At 36.3% G+C, this 20,138-nt stretch overlaps 1 long non-coding RNA gene across 1 annotated transcript in view; it reads left to right on the top strand.

Annotated features, from left to right (window-relative positions):
• LOC131075945 (uncharacterized) overlaps positions 1–19,897 on the top strand; it is an 84,404-nt gene extending 64,507 nt beyond the window's left edge. Inside the window, exons 2-3 of the long non-coding RNA XR_009113290.2 lie at positions 19,677–19,739; positions 19,822–19,897. This is a non-coding gene — a long non-coding RNA (uncharacterized LOC131075945). The remainder of the gene's footprint in view (positions 1–19,676; positions 19,740–19,821) is intronic.
• The last annotated feature ends 241 nt before the right edge of the window (positions 19,898–20,138 follow it).

Here is a 20,138-nt window from a genome sequence, read left to right as displayed (position 1 = left end):
CTGATCAGCAAAGTATTGTACACTCAGCACGTATCCTCGCGACCCCTGAGAAATTTTTTTTTTTTTGGTATTTTTTGATGAAAACCGACATTGTAATAAAACCCTAAAAAGGTCGACTTTGTTTTTGCCCTAAAAATGCATGTTATAAGCGGCTGGGATGCTTAAGGCATTGTAAGGTTGTTGTACTGTTTTTGCTAGATAATAAAAAAGATTGGACGGTTGTGTATGGTGGACGTAACCCATTCTGGGTGAACCACGTTAAATCTTTGTGTTATCTATGTCCTGTTTTATTTCTTTATCTTTTGTATTTAAATCTGCATATAATTGTTAGTTCATATTTGCTTCGGATCTGCTTGAGACCCTAACAATTGGTATCAGAGCGAGGTTTTCTGTAAATTGGCAGGACTCTCAGATTTGAGTGGGAGCAATGGAGGATTCCAAATTCAAGGTCAAAAAGTTTAACGGCCAGAACTATTAGTTATGGAAAATGCAGATGGAGGATTACCTGTATCAAAAGGATTTGTGGCGGCCATTGGAAGGAAGGGCAAAGAAAGCGACCATAATGTCAAATGAAGAGTGGGACATTTTAGATAGAAAGACACTGGGATCCATTCGATTATGCCTTGCACCGTCTGTAGCATTCAATATAACAGAAGCAAAAACAACTGTAGATTTGATGGCGACATTGGCAAAGTTGTATGAGAAACCCTCGACTTCAAATAAGGTATTTCTTATGAAACGTTTGTTTAATTTGAAAATGAGTGAGGGAGGATCTGTAGCAGAGCACTTAAATGAATTTAATACAATTACCAATCAACTGTCTTCGGTAAAAATTACCTTTGCAGAAAAGGTTAGGGCTCTCTTGATTTTATGTTCTTTGCCAGAAAGCTGGAATAGCTTGGTTATGGCTGTAAGTAACTATGTCTTTGGTAAAAATACTTTGGTATTTGATGATATTGTTGGTGTTATCCTAAGAGAGGAAATGCGAAGGAAAAGCACAGGTGAGACTCCAACATCATCGGGTAGTGTTTTGAATGTGGAGAATAGAGGAAGATCAAAGGAAAGAGGAAAAGGCCCTAGGAATGAGAAGTCGCGAGGGAAGTCAAAGAAAGGATGCTCTCAATCTAGAGGAAAGAAAGATTGTTGGTACTGTGGAAAGCCTGGTCATCTAAAGAAAGACTGTTGGTCTCGGAAAAACAAAGAAGGAGACAAAAATGAAAATGACAGTAAGGAAGCTAATATTGCAAGTAATACTTTACGAGATGCTTTAATCTTATGTTTGGATAATGTTAATGATTCCTGGGTAAAAGATTCTGGGGCTTCATTTCATGCTACACCCCATAGAAAATATTTTCTAGATTATGTTCAAGGTGATTTTGGACAGGTATATTTGGGTGATGATGAGCCCTGTCAAATTGTTGGAAAAGGAAAGATAAAGATCAAGTTGCAGAATGGAAATAACTGGTTTCTGTAGGAGGTAAGACATGTTCCTAATTTAAAAAGAAATTTAATTTCTGCTGGGCAACTAGGTAGTGAAGCTTGCATAGTTACCCTCTCAAACAGTATGTGGAAGGTCAGTAAAGGATCATTAGTAATAGCTAAAGGTGCGAAGGTAGGCACATTATATCTGTGTACAGGTAACACTTACTCTACCCTAGCTGCTATAGATAAAGTTACTGCAGGGACAACAACAATAGATGTTGCAAGAACAGATTCGATAATATGACACCATAGGCTTGGGCACATGAGTAGAAAGGGATGAAAACCCTTCACTCCAAAAATCTATTACCAGGACTAAAGAAGATTGATTTAGAGTTCTGTGAAAACTGTGTTTATGGTAAACAGAAAAGAGTCAGATTTCTCAAGGTTGGGAAAGAGAAGAAGAGTGAGAAGTTAGAGCTTGTACATTCAGATGTATGGGGACCGGCTCAGGTATCATCTCTTGGTGGCTCTTGTTATTATGTTATTTTTATTGATGACTCAACCAGAAAAACATGGGTATATTTCCTAAAACAAAAATCAGATGTTTTTGAAACTTTTAAGAAATGGAAAGCTTTGGTTGAGAATGAGACAGGGAAAAAGTTGAAGTGTCTCAGATCGGATAATGGAGGTAAGTATTACAGCAAAGCATTTGAAGAGTACTACTCCTTAAATGGGATTCAAAAGAAGAAGACAGTTCCAGGAACTCCACAGGAAAATGGTGTGTCAGAGAGAATGAATAGGACTATCATGGAACGCGGAAGGAGCATGAGATTGCATGTTGGATTGCCATTACATTTTTGGGAAGATGTTGTACATACTGTTGTCTATTTGATAAATAGAGGACCTTCAACCCCTTTGGATGGTGGTATTCTAGAGGAGGCATGTAAAAAGGTAAATTATTCTTTTCTGAAAACCTTTAGTTGTGAAGCTTTTGTCCATGTTGATAAAGAAAACAGAACCAAGCTTGATGCTAAATCTCAGAAATGTACCTTCATTGGATATGGGATAGATGAATATGGCTATCGGTTATGGGAATTTGAAAATAAGAAAATAATTAGAAGTAGAGATGTTATATTCAATGAGAAGGTCATGTATAAAGAACAGCTGCAAGAAAAGAAGCATGAACAGGACAAGCAAGAATATGTGGTGTTGGATGAGATTCCTGAAAATGAAATGCCACAGGTACCTAATGCTCAGCAACAATAGATTGTCCCACAAACTCCTACAAGTGTTAGACATTCTACGAGGTCAAGTAGACCCCCTGAAAGATTTTCTCCTTCTTTGTATTCTATTTTATTAACGGATTCTGGTGAACCAAAAGAATATGAAGAAGCAATGCAGGTAGATGCCAAACAACAGTGGGAGCTCCTTGATGAAAAATAAGACTTGGGACTTAGTCCCTTTACCTGCAGAAAAAAGAGCGTTGCCTAACAAATGGGTTTATAGGTTGAAGAAGGAGGAAGGAGGAAGGAAGTCAGAAAAGATATAAGGCCAGACTTGTGGTAAAAGGTTTTGCACAGAAAAAGGGTATAGATTATGATGAAATATTTTCTCCAGTTGTAAAAATGACTTCAATTAGAACTGTACTTAGTCTTGTGGTTGCAGATGATTTACATCTTGAACAATTAGATGTCAAAACAGCTTTTCTCCATGGAGATTTGGAGGAGGAAATTTACATGTTGCAACCACAGGGATATGAGGTCAAAGGTAAGGAGAACTTGGTGTGCAGGTTGAAAAAAAGTCTGTATGGCCTAAAGCAAGCACCCCGACAATGGTATTTAAAATTTGATAGTTTCATGGCTGGACACGATTATCATAGATGTCATTCTGATCATTGTGTATATTTTAAGAGATTTGATAATGGCAGTTATATTATCCTGTTGCTTTATGTTGATGACATGCTTGTTGCTGGGTCTAACATGCAATATATAAATGATCTTAAACAAAAATTAGCTAGGTCATTTGCTATGAAGGATTTGGGTGCAACTAAGAAAATTCTCGGTATGAGGATTACACAGGATAGGAAAAATAGAACCTTAAATTTGTCCCAAAGTGAGTATATAAAGAAGGTGTTGAAAAGATTTAACATGCAAGATGCAAAAACAGTTAGTACATCTTTGGCTAGTCATTTCAAATTGACTAAGGAGATGTGCCCAAAGGCACAGGAAGAGGTTAATAAAATGTCTAACATCCTGTATTCATCAGCTGTTGGCAGTCTGATGTATGCAATGGTATGCACAAGGCTAGATATTGCACATGCAATGGGAGTTGTGAGCAGGTTTATGAGTAATCCAGGTATGGAACATTGGAATGCTGTGAAATGGATTCTTCGGTATTTTAACAGAACTACGAAGGCATTATGGTTCAAAGGATCTAATGCTGCTCTAAGTGGATTTGTTGACTCTGATCTGGCGGGTGATATTGATTCACGAAAGAGTACTATAGGGTATGTTTTTACTATAGGGGGGATTGCAGTAAGTTGGATTTCTAGGCTACAAAAGGTTGTTGCACTTTCAACCACTGAAGCTGAGTATGTTGCTGCTACAAAAGCCAACAAGGAGATGATTTGGTTGCAATGTTTTCTAGAGGAATTGGGTCAGACACAAGAGGATAGCACATTGTATACTGATATCCAGAGTGCCATTCATCTTGCGAAGAAATCTACTTTTCATTCAAGGAAAAAGCACATTCAGCTCAGGTACCACTTCATACGGACTGTTTTGGAGGAGGGTCAGTTATGGCTTGAGAAGATTCACACAAGTGAGAATCCTGCCGATATGTTCACAAAGGCAGTTCCATAGGAGAAGCTGATTTCTTCATCAGTTTCTGTTGGTCTTCTTGATTGATAATTATGGAATTTATACCAGTCGAGTCCTAGTGTGTTTATTCAGCGGGTGTTGCATGTACAGTGGATGTTGCATGTACAGTGGTGTTGTGTACAATGGATGTTGATTGTCCTATGTCCTATTTTATTTATTTATCTTTTGTACTTAAATCTACATATAATTGTTAGTTCATATTTACTTTGGATCTGCTTGAAACTCTAACATTATACACAACTTAAACTTGGTATTAGCATACATATTCTAGATTGTAACCAACCGGTTACAAAGTTCAAGTTGAAATTTTGCACTTATTAGACAATTTTTGACAACCTTTGTCATTGATGTCAAAGGGGGAGTAGGGGACAGAGAAAAATGGCTAATAAGAGGAGATCATCTACTCAGGGCGAGCACACATTTTTGGTAACCTTTTGGACTTCATTTTTGGAAATAGATTTTTGGATTTTTCTCATGAGTGTTGCCATCAATGCCAAAGGGGGAGATTGTTGGAATTCTACACTCTAGTGAGAAATGATGGTGTTGTCATTGATGGCAACCTACTGGCAACCTACAGGCAGCCACCCAACATTCATCTGGTAAATCATCGGCATACACCGACACCGACCGACACTTCACCGATAGCGGCAACAATGTATACTGACATCTCAACAAACAGGAATAAACTTTTGTTTATTATATTTAATTGTAAATATCTTTTGTAAAGTCAGCATGGCATATTGTCATAGACTCATATATGTATGAGATCTTGTAAATCATGTTGTAATAATGGATGGACATATGATGGTAGAAGTGTTGAGCGAATATTAAGGAAGATTTTTGTATAAGGTTTATGGTTATAGTATGAGCTTAAACCGGTACTGAACCTGGCATAGAAGATGTTGAATTATAGCAGTACATTATATTGGATTTTCATAATCCATTTGTAAGTTAGCGAGACTTCCATTTTGTAGATTGAGCAGTGAGCTCTAGGCAGTTGGCCTTCCTACATGTGCAGGACCCTCTTGTAAGTAATCTTTATTCATTGGCTAGTGAGTGAATATTGTGGGTCACAAATTCGGCTGAGGTTTTTCCCACACCAGGTTTCCTCGTTAAACATCTTTTGTTATGGTGTGTTTTCTATGATGTCTTTACTGTTCCTATTTATTGCATTAATTATTGTTTACTAGTACACTGTTTTAGAATGCAAAATACTTAATAAGGTTAAATAATCTGGCAACTGGTTAGATACTGATTCACCCCCCCCCCCCCCCTCTCACTATCTTTGGGACTATTATTAATCCTAACAAGGAGGATCTGGATCATCTTTCTTGCCCCATAAATCAGCGGGGTAAGGAGTCGAGTCCAACATGAACCACCCATCTTCAAGGTCTCTATCTTCTTCTCCTTCCTCCCACCTAGGTGGCAAAATAGCTAGAGCCAAGTGAGGAAACTTTGAGGTGGTGGCAGTAGGATACCTAGAGCCAACACCAGCAGTAGAAGCCAAAGTCATGAGAGTAGTAGAAGGCCACCTCAAGGTTTGTCTTACAAATGTCTCTGTATAAAGTTTTGAACTCCTTAAGTGTGTTGCACAGTTCTGGTAGAAGTGTGTCAAACTACCTTATACACTTCTTTATTTGTTCCTCAAAGAATTTATGTTTTTCTTTTTCTAACCTCTCTTTGAATGCTTTCTTTTTCTAACCTCTCTTTGAATGCTTTCTTTTTCTAACCTTTCTTTTTCTAACATCCCGTATTCATCAGCTGTTGGAAGTCTGATGTATGCAATGGTATGCACAAGGCCAGAAATTGCACATGCAATGGGAGTTGTGAGCAGGTTTATGAGTAAACCGGGTATGGAACATTGGAATGCTATGAAATGGATTCTTCAGTATTTGAAAGGAACTACTACGAAGGCATTATGTTTCAAAGGATCTAATGCTACTCTGAGTGGATTTGTTGACTCTGATCTGGCAGGTGATATTGATTCACGGAGGAGTACTATAGGGGGAACTGCAGTCAATTGGACTTCTAGGCTACAAAAGGTTGTTGCACTTTCAACCACTGAAGCTGAGTATGTTGCTGCTACAGAAGCCAGCAAGGAGATGATTTGGTTGCAATGTTTTCTGGAGGAATTGGGTCAGACACAAGAGGATAGCCCATTGTATACTGATAGCCAGAGTGCCATTCATCTTGCGAAGAACTCTACTTTTCATTCAAGGACAAAGCACATTCAGCTCAGGTACCACTTCATCCAGACTGTTTTGGAGGAGGGTCAGTTACGGCCTGAGAAGATTCACACAAGTGAGAATCCTACTGATATGTTCACGAAGGCAATTCCACAGGATAAGCTGATTTCTTCATCAGTTTCTGTTGGTCTTCTTGATTGATAAATGTGGAATTTATACCAGTTGAGTCCTAGTGTTCTATCCAGTGTATGTTGCATGTACAATGGTGTCATGTAGTATCAGTCTCCAAGTGGGAGATTGTTCGGTGTGGAGCCTGATCAGTCTCCAAATGGGAGATTGTTGAAATGTGGCGACTGATCAGCAAAGTACTGTACACTCGGCACGTATCCTCGCCGGGGTCCGGGGTCGGGCCGAGCTCCGGGCAGGGGTTTGGGGGTGGCAGCCCCCGAGAAAAGTGGGGATTCGGAGGTGGGAGCCCCCGAGAAAAAAAAAAATTTTGGTATTTTTTGATGAAAACCGACATTGTAATAAAACCCTAAAAAGGCCGACTTTGTTTTTGCCCTAAAAACGCATGTTATAAGCGGCTGGGATGCTTAAGGCATTGTAAGGTGGTTGTACTGTTTTTGCTGGATAATAAGAAAGATTGGACAGCTGTGTATGGTGGATGTAACCCATTCTGGGTGAACCACGTTAAATCTTTGTGTTATATGTGTCCTATTTTATTTCTTTATCTTTTGTATTTAAATCTGCATATAATTGTTAGTTCATATTTGCTTTGGATCTGCTTTAAACCCTAACAATTCATATGTTGCCATCAATGCCAAAGGGGGAGATTTTTGGATATTGTTGGTCATTGTTTCTGCTAGGATATGTTGATGTCATTGATGTTCAACATATTCTTGTGTATTACTCTGGTGATTGAAGATTGGGAAGATCTTATGATACGTTTTTGCAGTGTTGTTTTGTTGATCACAATTTTGCAGAGTTCGGTATATCCTCCGGTATATTCCGGTGTGATCAGATCTTGTGCTAAGATTTTGGAATATTGCTTGGGATGGTCTTGTGTATCTTCATTTCAAATGGTTCGTGATTTGGTGCTCCACAAGTTATCTTTCTTCGTGACAGTTGTTGATTAGTTGTGTTCCTATGTTTCAGATGTTGATTGATGAAGATTTAATAAGTGGTGTTGGTGCAGTTGTTCCTGATGATTCTAGCATCCTTGTTGGTGTTTCCTAGTCATGTCCTATTTGTTTTGGTGATCCGCATTGATCGTTGTGCAAGTTTTTGGTGGTTTCTATCAACAAGTGATGATTTTTGTGTTATGCAGTTTTCTTTGGTGGTGTACCGTGTTGTGGTTGGTCTTGGTGTGATTTTTGGTGGAGTTGTGCATTTGGGAATTTAATTTAGGTCCATGCTATGCTATGTAAATCATTATATTGGTCTGGTGGTCAATCCTTGTATCATGTGATATAATTTTGTAATTGAAGGTTGAGGGTTTAGTCGACCTTGTTATCAAGGTTGATGAAATGTATATATAGGTGATATATTCATGTAATTTAGGTGTCGATATTGTGTCTACATTATCATAGATTGGTATATGTGTGAAAAAGAGATCTATCCTTCGATGAAGTGTTGTGTGGAGATTGGTGTTGCTGAGCAGACAACTGTGCTTAACTAGAACTGTAATCAAGCATTTGGAGATGTTATTTCTTCAGTTCATTTCTTCCGGATTATAGTCTGAATCTTGTTGTAAGTCAGTGAGACTTCCCTGAGGGATGTAGCCTTCCGAGCCATTATATTTGAGCAGTGAGCTCTAGGCAGTGTGCCGGAATGCATGCGCATTCCCCATTGTAATATATTTTCACATACTACTGCAAAGTATGATCTTACTATGGGTAGGTTCCCATTGTGGTTTTTCCCTTAACCAAGTTTTCCACGACAAAATTTTGGTGCTGTGTGTTGGGCCTTCAATTTACTTATCTGTCTTATTACTGCAATTTATTAGATCTATTTTTGAATTTGCTAATCCGGTGAAGACTGATTCACCCCCACCCACTCTCAGTCTTCCTTCTTAGATACTTCTAAGAACCGATGGTAAGATAATACTCTATTAGAAGTATGTGAAAAGTTTACATAGGAATGCACATAGATTTAGGCACACTACGTAGAGCTCACTTCTCAAATTACATTAAGGGTTACAAACTCAGAAGGCTCGCTACCTTCCAAAGGAAGTACAAAAGAGTAACAACAAGATTGAACTATAAATTGGCATCTATAAATGTCTCGGATAGTTCTAGTTTAAGCACAAAAGACAACTATCTCACTTTTTTGAGACTTACTCCTCTATTTTGTTGATCTGCTTTAATCTAGAGCAAAAGTCCTTCAATTGTGTACGTGGAACTACGCACAATTACACATACATAACACTCACATAATCTTTGATATATAAAGTGAACTTTCCAATCTCTTACATAAATCCACAACATGAATTTAGTTCGCCAACAAGTTGGCTTCAAGAACACTTGCAAAATATGAAACGTGTAAGATGTGTTGGTTGAATTTGTTCACCAATGCATATGCGAACCAAAATAAATTGACTACACACTTCCCACATGTCCGTCAAGAAACCTCAAACACAACATCAATCACCAAAATCATTCCAATAATTCCACATAACACATTACATCACTAGTCAACCAAATAACATTGTTCTTCCTGAAATGTTGAATACCGAATCTTCAATCTTGCACGAAAGACAACACTAGAGGCTAAGATTATGGAATAAGCTACTCTAGACTTCCAACAAACTACCTGTATTATCGCAAAAAAATATGTGCAACCAAAGTGAAGTTCTACTCAAAATACTCCCATACTGCCAAACATTGTGTTCCACCTTCCATACATAAGTATAACTGGATTTCATACTTCCGATAGGATGAATCTATACAATTTGGATGGAATCTTTGAGCTGGGTTGCTATCAATGACAACTCCCATACACTTATCTACACTTATGTAGTGTCTCTTGCCATTAGATTCCATTAGTAGGCAATGAGAGCATAGAACTATGGGTGGGATAAAATGAAAATTCCCTCTATATAACAGTCAATTAGGCAAGAAAAAGTTAGATGCATCATGCTATAGGTCTATCCAAGAATTAATTCCATGTGGGTAGTTAAAAGCCATGAAAGTTGGAGGCTTGTGTTGACAAGGATAGTGACATGAAGATAGGATCTTGAGAAAGAAAAGAGAGCTTCTGGAAAAACACAATGAGGCACAAAGAAGATGGTATGATATGGTCTGTTGGGAAAAAGACAAATTGCAGGAGCATTAAGGTTGGTAGAAAGAAGAATCAAAGGTAAGGATATGACTGAGTTTATGAGGTTGATATGATAATAGATTCAAGGCAAACATAGTTAGGAGGCCTATATAGCAGTCAATGACTAAGTTCATTGAACGAAATCACTTCAACCTACATTTATTTCAACTAATTTCGTCTCCTACTTGAGGCATCTACAACTCTATTAGATCTTCCACTTCTATGCTTCAAAATAATTGTATAAATTTACAAATATTTAACCCATTTCAAATGTCTTTGATTTAACTTTCCTTGACTATTCAAATATGGTAAAGCTTGATGATCAATAAATGAAACAAACTCTTTTGCCAAAAGATAATGTCTCCATTTCTTAATGCTTGAACTGTAGCATAAAAATCTTGATCATAAGCACAATACTTCTTCTTTCCACCATTCAACTTGTCACTAAATTAGGCAACATTTTTACGATCCCTACTGTAAACAACTCAAATGAAATTGCCACTAGCATCAAAATTTACATAAAATACCTTATTAAAATTTTGAAGTACTAAAACAGATTGCTCTGTAACTTTTATTTTCAACAAATCAAAACTCCTTGCTACACCTATAGCCCATTTGGATTCTTTCTTGTCTCCTCTCATCATCTTAGTTAGTGGTGCACAGATACGATTGAAACCTTTAATAAACTTTCTATTAAACCTTGTCAAACCATGAAAAGACTCCAACTTTGTAGCACTCTATGGCGTAGGCTATTCAAGGATAGCCTTCACCTTTTCTAGATCCATTCTAATACCATCTGTTGAGACAACAAATCCTAGATACACAAACTCCTTATTCACAAAACTACACTTCTTGATGTTAATCAGTGGTTTTTCTTCTCATCTTTTCAAAGACCTTGCAAATATGCATTAAATGCTCCTCCAATTTCTTACTAAAAAAGATAATATCATCCAAGTAAATAATAACAAATTTATCCAATATCTCTTTTAATACCTTTTCATGAACAACATGAATATGATCCATGCATTTGTTATCCTGAGAGGCATGACTAACCACTTGTGCTATCCGTCCTTCATTTTGAAGGTTGTCTTCTACTCATCTCCTTCTCTAATTTGGATTTGGTGATATCCACTCTTTAAATCTATCTTTGTGAAATACTCAACTCCACTCAATCAATCCATAATGTTGTCCATCCTTGGCAAAGGAAATATATACTTGATAGTAATATTTTTGATAGCTTAGGAGTCTATGCACATCCTCCATTCCTCATTCTTATTCGTTGCTAATATTGTAGGTACTTCACATGGGCTCAAACTTTCTTGAATCAATCCCTTCTACAACAAATCTTGTACATGTATGTTTACCTCTTCACTTTCTGCTAGAATCATTTTGTGAGCTGCCTTGTTCAACAAAGTTTCTCTAGGAATCAACTCTATCTAGTGATTAATCTTTCTTAATGGTGGTAATCCTTTAGGGACGTTATCAAATACAACATCTTGAAACTCATACAGCAAATATGTAACTTCTATAGGTACATCTTCTACTTCCTCTTTGTTAGATTTTGGAATCAAAGTAAAACACATATGCTCATGCTTCATGCCATCTAAAAATTTTCTTCTATCAACTAAACATATTGTTACATTATTGCATACATTTTCCTCTATCTCCTTCAATGACTTCAACTTGCATTGAACTCTCGATCCTTGTCTAATTTTCAAATTTATCAAACATTGTTCGTTAACCAAAGCCTTATGGTGCTTCTGCAACCAACCAATGTGATATGGATTTATATTCCTTTTTCTCTCTAACTTCAACATACCAACCATTTCCTCTCAAACAAGATTATCAGTAGGACCAAGCCATCTATAATCACATTACAAACTTTACCATTACACTTACATCATGTGTAAAATAGATTCTTCCTTTGAGTTGGTTCTTTTTCTTCATTCAATAAAGCTCTTCTAGTAAAAAGATCCTCTCTATTCTCTACATCCTTGAAATGTAAAGACTCAACATCTTCATCTACATGGGCAACTTGTGCAGTAACCTCAGATCTTTGATTTTTCCTCCCTTGATGTTGGGGATACTCATAGGCTCTATATCCTTCTTATCCACACTAGAAATGGGTTCAACATAAGCCTCCTCTTCTCAATTCACATCCTCTTCCACTTCTTCTTTGGTCTCCATTATTTTGGTCATGGGAACGGTAGGTATTATCTCCTATTTGATTCCGACTGTTGCTAGATTCATCATTCTTCTTTTATTCTCATTTTGGCCTCCATAAGCCCATCCACTTGTCTTTCCACGACGCCCTCTTCCTCTTTGCTTGCTCTCAAATATTGAATTCAACTTCCTTCTACCTTCAAAGAAAATTGATATGCATTTTAAACTATAGATATTTTTACTAAACTCATCTTCTCTTGGATACTCAGCTTCAACCCATTAATATGACAAGATACTTTCTCCTTCTTGGCCATGAAATGGTATGTTCTAATCAAGACTCGATATAACTCTTATATATTCTTTAACAGATTGTTTGGCTTGCTTCAACCCTTTCATATCCTTCAACAAATCAAGCTCATAGTCCATAGGAATGAATTGTCTCTTCAAATTGTCCACCATCTAGTCCCATCTTGTTATTTTATCTTTTCCTCTTCTATTTATATCTAATTGGGATTCTTTCCACAAAATATTACTATGAGCCTTTAGCTTGGTCTTGGAAAACATGACATTCTTAGGATTGCATATTTCTTCATACTCAAAATATTTCTTCGTATCATTGATCTAGTCAATCAACTCCTTTGGATTTAGATTTCTAGAAAATGTAAACACTTTTATCTTTAGCCTCTTTCCAATCTTGGAAATTGCTCTCAAAAGTCTATCTTCTTCAAGATTCCTTGCTTCTTGGTCTCCTATAGATTGTTCTTCTTCTTCATATTCATCATCTTTCCTCTTGTCTTCTAACATCAAATTCTCTACATAGGTCTTCTTGTAATGCTTGGACTTGTCTCTTGAGGGATATAAAACCCTCATCTATATCAATATCTCTTCCACCATCATTTCTTACACCAAAAGGTCTTTGTGGATGCATCTTTGCTCACTTCTATCATGGACCCACAACCACAGTCCTTGTGCAAACCACCTAAAATTAAACGATCCATTGTTACACTTACAAACTTCTACTTTGATACCACTTGATGAAGGGGTACACCACTCAAAAAGACAAAAACACAAAAACACAAAAAATGCCTAAATTTGCAATATAGTGAAAGAATTTTTTCTTCTATTGAATAAAAAATATGAATTCAAATAAAAATATATTACATGCATTGGCCAATTAGACCTTACAATGTTGGAAAGATAGAGCTTTGCCTACAAACTTTAACTCTCCAACTTCAATGTCTTCTCATCATCAACCTGAAAGATAGAAACTTTAATGCAATACCTAGTTTAATAGATATGTTTGTGAGGAGGAATACAACTTTTGCAATTCTAAAACCAACAACAAACCCACCTTGGAGACCCCATGCCATTCTTGGTTGGCATCTCCTAAATATAGCAAATGGCTTTAGATGACCTCGACATGATCATCGCTTTCTTGTACAATCAAGTTCTTGTCATAAAGATGCTTTGTAACTCCTCCCACACCAAAAAATAACACATCCAAGTATAAACAAGATTGGGCACCAAAATCTAGGGAGGCATGAAAGTGACATGTGTCAACATGCATATGACATAAATGAAAAATAACTCTTAAATACCACATCAAAACTAGAGATTCCTTCCAAAGGATCATTTAACCACCACTAACAAGTGTCCATGAGTTTCTTTATTCTCCCATGTGGGTGCCTAGGTTGGTGAATGCTTCCAAAATGCCTTATGACAACTTCTAACATGTGTCCCACTCTCATAATTATACATACTAAAGAACTTAGCAAAATATTTAATAAATGTTTAAGCCCTTAATACAAATTTATTCATTTAAATATTAACACCCTAGACAGTAACATGAAAATAAAATATTTCTGAATGATGCAATTTTTCTCTACAGCCATAGATACTCCCGCATCAATTAAATATCAGAAAACTACAAATTCCAAATGTGATATCTCTGACCTTCAAATGAACTAAAACCTTCTACAAATTTTTGTTCGTATCACCAAACATTCGACAAATTATTGTTCATTCAGAGACCAAAATGGGACTACACAAGCTTCAGAATATTCCAATTTTTGATATATATTTTTTGCAATTCTAATATGTAGTGCTTCTCATTCCAAAATCTCCTTTGACTATTGCATTCCCAGTTTAAGTAAAATAAACTATTGTCCATCCTTGTTTAATGTCTAGGCATTAAATGACTCAACGGATCACAAGATGAAACTGTCTTATGAAGTAAGACTAAACAATTTCATGGATCATAGGAAAAATCGCCTATTCACAGTAATTGGAATATTGTGGATTAAAGATAATGAGACTTATTGTTTAATCGAGCCTCTCCCCCACTTAGCAATAGCGATCTCGTCTAAAACAGGTTGATTAGTTAAGAAAATAATAAAATACTAGAGTGAAAATACATGAAAAGTCATGCAATTTGTGGTCACAACTTGAGGGAAGATCGCAACCCTCCACCCCCAATGGAGGAGTGTAAGAAGAACAAGCCCAACATTCAAGGAAGCATCAAGGGAAGTCAAATTGACATAGATCAAATCAGATTCGAAATTAATAATACATTCAAGTATACAACAGTTCAAACATATATTGTCGTTTGGGTATGAGTTCCCTATATATAGCACAATGAAAACTATTCATTTCTGCACACTACTGATTAGTGATGTATTGATGTTTATGACTATCTATTATAGCAAAATGAATATTATTTCCATCTGTTCATTGCTAATTCATATTGTTTTGTTGCTTAAGATTATTTAATAAATAGATATATAGAATACTTGACATTTTATATATATATATATTATTTTTCAATCATGGTAGGGGTAATGAGGGATTACCAAGAGTGCTATGATGATGGGTTATTTTTCTAGGTACATCACCTATTGGCGGTAATCAAATGGTCCCACTACGCCAAGGGGGTATAAGGGGTACTACCTTTGGGCTTAGAAAGGATGGACTTCTGAGGCACCCTATTGTGAATACTCCTCATCCCTCTATCATGGCAAATTAATATACTAAGAAATCCAATCATAGGAAGTGGTAAATGGCTAGCAAGATGAATGAGAATGGTTATAGGACACCTCACTAAGTACACCACCTCATATGTATGCCACAAGCCACATGATGCTAAGATGGATGATATATCCAATCTTGGGCCTAGGGTAGAGAATCTCTAAGGCACCTTATTGAGCCACCTTATTCTAGCTTCCCTGTGGTTGAATTTCCCCAATAAATTAGAGATATCTTATGATTAAGTTTATGTTTCTAACCCTAGTAAGAATGTTACTTGGAATTTTGATTCTAGGGGAAATCTAGGGCATTTACAAAAAAGGGACATTGCAAATGGTATACAAGCATGATCTTGTGAGCTTACAGGGTAAAGATAAATAAATGAATGCATTCTAGTCAATAAGGAGTCTAACAATTCTTGTATTTGTGTGTATGCTCTATGTTTTATTATATCCATGTGTATTTTTCGTGTTTTTATGCATATGCTCTGTGTTTGGCATTTCTACTATGTGTTTTTATATCCATGTGTATGATTACTATTTTTGGATTGATCTAGAATATGAGAATAACAAGAGTGAACCAAAACAGTTATGAAGGTCATATATACAAGTCATTATTTTAATCCTCTTATCCATATATGCGAAGTTTTCCCTTGCTTTGTCTTGAAGAGCTATCGATAGGACCAACCAAAACAGTTATTACAATTACAATTGATGAGAGAAAACTTATCTTAAAATTACAAATCCTCCAAGTTTCAATGCCTTGGTTAAGTAATTCAAGTTGGCAATTAGTGATAATATCAGAGGAACACAATAAAGGCGAATTGTGTGATAGATTTTCATAAAGGTAAAGTTAGGAGTTTTAAAACCAAAGTCTTTTTCATAATAGGAATAATCTTAATCAATCCTCCCATGACATTGCTTGAGGACAAGCAATTTTGGGAAGAACAAATTGTCATTGACCCAATTCAAACATTAAATTTCTTAAGATCACAAAATAAAAATATTTTATGAAGTAAGACTTCACAATTTTATGGATCATCAGAACAATCGCTTATTGACAATAGTCAAAATATTGTATATCAAAGACAATGAGACTCATTGTTTGATTGACCATCTCCCCCACTTAGCAATACCAGTCTCCTCTACAACGAGATGATTAGTTTAAAAAATAATTAAATATTAGAGGAGCGAAGAGACATGAAAAGTCATGTGATTTGCAAGGAAGGGACACTTCCCATTTAGTGGTCACAACTTGAGGTAAGTTCACAACCCTCCACCCTTGATAGAGAAGTATAAGAAGAACATGCCCAACATTCAAGGAAGCATCAAGGCAAGTCAAATCAACATCGACCAGATCGGATTGGAAATTAATAATACATTAAGTTTACAGAAGTTCGAACATATATTATGGTTTGAGTATGTGTTATCTATACATAAAAAAATTAATACTATTTATTTAAAATTACTATTTGGAAATTAATGAGTTAACCAATTGAAGAACCTCCAAAGCTCTCCAATACTTCCCCTTATCAAAATTCTCTACGGGATGCTTGCCCATGGAACACTCTGAATATAAACCCTCTAAAAAACTGATTTGAGTTAGACCTATGACCATGTCCTTAGTTCTTATCTGTTAAAGATAGTGGTAGTTGAGGTGACCAAACAACTCATGCCATACCTTACTTTCTAAATTTGAATGAGTGAAAAAGCCCATAGAAGGAGATTGAGGCAAAAAGTAGGAGAATGAATAAAGTTATGAATTGTGATTGGCTTGTTTCACTTCTACCAAGGCATCATTCTCAAGTTCCTTTCCCACAACTAAATTAGTTGTAAGCTCGACTTTCTTCCTATTTCCATAGTGGGTGATTTGGTAGATAGAGAGAAGGTTAGTGGTCAAGTTAGGAACATAGAGAACATTCTCAAAAGTTCCATCATCCATGGCAACCACACATTTCCATCGACTTCCTCTTATGTATTGATCATCACCAATGAAAATGTGAGGTACCTTAGATGGCTCCAATGAGGAAAATTGCTCGTTTGTAGAACCCATATGATGCAAGGCACCCGAGTCAAGTATCCACTACTATGAAGAACTTGTTTTAGCCACAATTGCTTTCCCTTTTCCCTTTGACTGTGAGGAAGTAGAAGGAAATGATTCCTTCTTCTTGTAGGCAGATGAGAAATTAATGTTGTTCTTCTTAATGATATTTGTCAACTCATCAATCTTCTTTGAGTAACAATGATCCTCACCATGACCATTTTTATTGCAATATGAACAAGGTGGCCTCTCCTTCTTAGTTGTATATCCCATCTTGGAAGAGCATGAAGAATTGCCTTGTTGTGGAGAGGATGATTGTGCTCTATCTTGTTGTGGCTTTGGCTTAGACTACTTCTAGTTCTTGCCTTTTCGTTGATTCCTTTGATTCGCTTGATTATCCACCAAAGCCTTGGACTTTAAAGACTTGAGAACCCCCATCTTGATCAACTTCCTTGCTCAAGTATCAACATCTTCATGAATACATCAAATGATGGTGGAGTGAATGAGGCACTTTAATGAGGAATCTTGTCCAAAAAAATGTAAACTAATTGAGCATCCTTCTTGTCAATGCTACAATCCTTAATATTTTCTCGTATCTTAGTTTCTTTTGTGTATCAAAATCTTTGGGATCCAACATTGTGAGTTTATTATCAATCTTGTAGCCCCTAATCTCATCAACTTGAGCATGCAATTTGGCATAGATATCCCTAGCCTCTTTTAGTATAGTATATTTCTCAATGTGAAAAATAAGGTCATCTGATACATACTTTCTCAAAGTTCGAAGAGCCATAGAATTTTTAGTATGTCATTCCAATTGAGCATTAGGATTAGGTTTAGGATCTGTTGGTGTTGTCATTGTTCCATTTATTTAATGAATGAATCATTTTTCCATTAACTTAATCCATGCTTTAATTTTCCATGATGCATAATAATGTGGAGTTAGAAGCGGAAATTTAGGAGAATCCATAGAAACAAAATGAAAAAGCACAAGATAGAGAGGCATAATCACACAAGATACCCCCCAAAATGATGATTTGACACTTTAGGGTATATGCACGAAGTTGTGGTACCAAAAAGGTGCCACACTTCAAAAAAAATAAAAAATGTGCGCCTTATGAGCATTTCAAACTTTAAAAAAACCCATTTCCATATTTTGGATGCATCCTGCATTCCCAAACCTGCGTTTTGGCGATTTGGGGTGCCATTTTCTTGTGCTCGCCCTTTGTAAAAGCTTGATATTGGGCATTAAGTTGTCCATCTCTCATCAAAATGCCACCATGCCATCGAAGAGCTCAAAGAGGTATGTATTTTTGTTTTCTTATTGTCATTTTTTTATTAATTTGAAGATTAAACTAGGTTTATTGATTTAAATTTATTTTCATTATCATGAAATGAGATTAGGCAAGAAAATGTTGGAAACACTCAATCACCTCCTCATGAAGACCATATTGAAGAAGAAGCACATCAAGAACCTCCTACAATCCCTAGACATCCCATAGGTACACAAGAAAACCTATTAGGTCAAATAGAAAATAGCCAAAAAGAGCTTGAAGGTTTAATCACGAGGCTAAAAAATCCCACTCGAACAAACTCCCATAGTACAAACCTTGCCAGTTCTTTGCAATCTATTGTATCTCACATACAATCTGTGAGTGGGCAAATAAATTTTTGGTCCAGTAAGAAGGAAGAACAAAAGCAATTTTATGCTGACAAATTGTCATATGCGGCAGTGAAGAAAAAGAAAATTAATAAATTTGACTTGTGTGCTCTTTTTACGGGCCCCTGAACGAATCAACCTTTACACCCTGGATGTAGGAGATTCCCTATTCATTGGTGTCATTATGAAGGGATTAAGAACAATTTTTGGGATAGGTGGTGGATGGTATTTGATCAGCCCTCATGCAATAATCATGAGGTACCCTAATACTTTTTGAGAAAACTATACTGTGAGTTTGTCCTTAATGAGGTCCCAAACTATTTTGATTTTCTAGATTTCCAAGGTAGAGGTGGGGGTTCCTCACATGATAGAGAGGGTGCACAGCGTGACCCAAATATCCCACCAAGACCCTTGCCTAGACCTATGGTGGAGCATGTTATTATTCCTTCCATTGTGAAGGAGAGTATTGAGGTCGAAACTCTAGACTCCATTAGCTCACTCACTCAGACCCTTATACCGTATGCTAGGCCTCTAGTAGAGGGTGATGCGAGTGATGATGGTGATTCTTCTAGGCATCAAGTTCCATCTCATTTTTGTCGATCTTGTGGTTCTCTTTGCACTTATGATCCTAATAGTTCTGAGAATGCACATGCGCAAGCGGAGTTTGCTACAGAGAACATTGTCATGACAGAATCCTTGCTGAACGAAACATTTGGCATTGATACCCAGGTGAATTTCATTACAAGTTCATTTCATTCTTTTTATTAAATCTTATATGTAAATTTGAGAATATATCTAAATTAGTAAATTATTATGATAAAAAATCAAGGTCAAAGTGTTCACAATACTAGCAACATTCCTGTAGCACCCTTTTTCACAACTTCGTCGACTCCATAGGTATACAACGAGTGAAGAAATATAATTATTATATGTAGATAGTTTAACCTTATGTGAATGATTTTCTAATTACTCATTTTGGATGTCAAATAGTTTGATGCTAGAGCTTCAACATCGACACCTCGCAGTGTATTTCATCGACAATATTTCACCGAGGTAAATAATTTATCTTTAATGTTGTTATTAAATAGTATAGATAGTTTTGGCAATTAATCAATATACTTTGTTTAATTTTCAGATGTTGACATCAAAGACTCCTCCTGTTGTCCGCGCGTCAATGGAGCGCGGTGTTGTTGCAGCAGTAGCAAGTTCAACTGCTTTAACAGAAGTATGAGACATATTTGTAAATTTAGTAAATTTAGCATTACATTTGTTATCTTAATAATATGTTATTGAAAATTTTAGCGACACTTGTATTTAGTTTAATTTATATTGTGATGCTTACAGGAGGGGCTTGTCACTCCAGATCATGAACGTGCACCAGTTGTGGATGAACATCATGATTATTTGTATGCGGTAAGTGACTATTCTATTATATGTCATTCTAAAATTCAA

This window comes from Cryptomeria japonica, chromosome 10, assembly GCF_030272615.1.
Source record: "Cryptomeria japonica chromosome 10, Sugi_1.0, whole genome shotgun sequence".
Taxonomy (NCBI): domain Eukaryota; kingdom Viridiplantae; phylum Streptophyta; class Pinopsida; order Cupressales; family Cupressaceae; genus Cryptomeria; species Cryptomeria japonica.
The sequence above is the reverse complement of the archived record's forward strand: the minus strand, read 5'-3'. Positions and strand labels throughout refer to the sequence as shown.